The following is a 1029-nucleotide window of genomic DNA, read 5'->3' on the forward strand; positions in this document are numbered from 1 at the left end:
CCTGGAGGTATTAAAAAAATGAGTAGACATAGAAGTTGAGGCTATGGTCTAGTGATATAGGGAAATGTTAGGATGAAGGTTGGACTTGAAGATCGTAGAGGTCCTTTCCAACTGTAGTGATTCTATAAGAACAATTCCTATATCAATGCATAGTACTAGAAGAGTCTATGAGAGCAATTAAACAAAAAAGGCTACCTAAATGTGAGAGTTCTCCAGATGCAATTATCTTGGTCAGCTAATTTCAAACATCACTGAACTGAGATGAATTTTCTAAATATTTTATCAGAGAAAAGCTGCAAGCTCTTTAGTTGTTTCTGTGCCATTGTCTGATGACTGAAAAACCTACTTAACAGGAATGAGGAAATCTGAATTTTTGCTACTCATCAGATCAATACATAAAACATAATTTCTGCAGATGGCTAACTTTTCTTTCTCTGCATCTAAGACACAGAAATCAACAAAGCCTGGAATGCAACATGTTAATAGTTACCAGGGAAATCCATCTCATCTCTTCCTGGGTTTCAGAATGTACATACTTAATAACAGTGAATTCTGTTAGTATTGTTCTAATTAAAAAAAAAAAAAATAAAAAATCTTCCCACCCCCCTACGTGTTCTGTTTTCACAGAATCACAAAGCATTAAGGGTTGGAAGAGGCGTTGGAAAGATCACCTAGTCCAACCCCCCTGTCAGAGCAGGACCACCAAGAGCAGGTCACACAGGAATGTGTGCAGGCGGGTTTTAAATGTCTCCAGAGAAGGAAACTCCACAACCCTTCTGGGCAGCCTGTTCCAGTGCTCCGTCACCCTCACAGTAAAAAAGCTTTTCCTTATGTCTCTGCAGAACCTCTTATGTTCTAGTTTGCTCCTTTTGCCCCTTGTCCTATCATTGAACATCACTGGGAAGAGCCTGGCTCCATCCTCCTGACACTCGCCCTTTACCTATTTATAGACATTAATGAGGCCACCCCTCAGTCTCCTCTTCTCCAGGATACAGAGACCCAGCTCCCTCAGCCTTTCCTCATAAGGGA

The sequence above is a fragment of the Merops nubicus genome, unplaced genomic scaffold (genome assembly GCF_000691845.1).
Source record: "Merops nubicus isolate BGI_N331 unplaced genomic scaffold, ASM69184v1 scaffold5358, whole genome shotgun sequence".
NCBI lineage: Eukaryota > Metazoa > Chordata > Aves > Coraciiformes > Meropidae > Merops > Merops nubicus.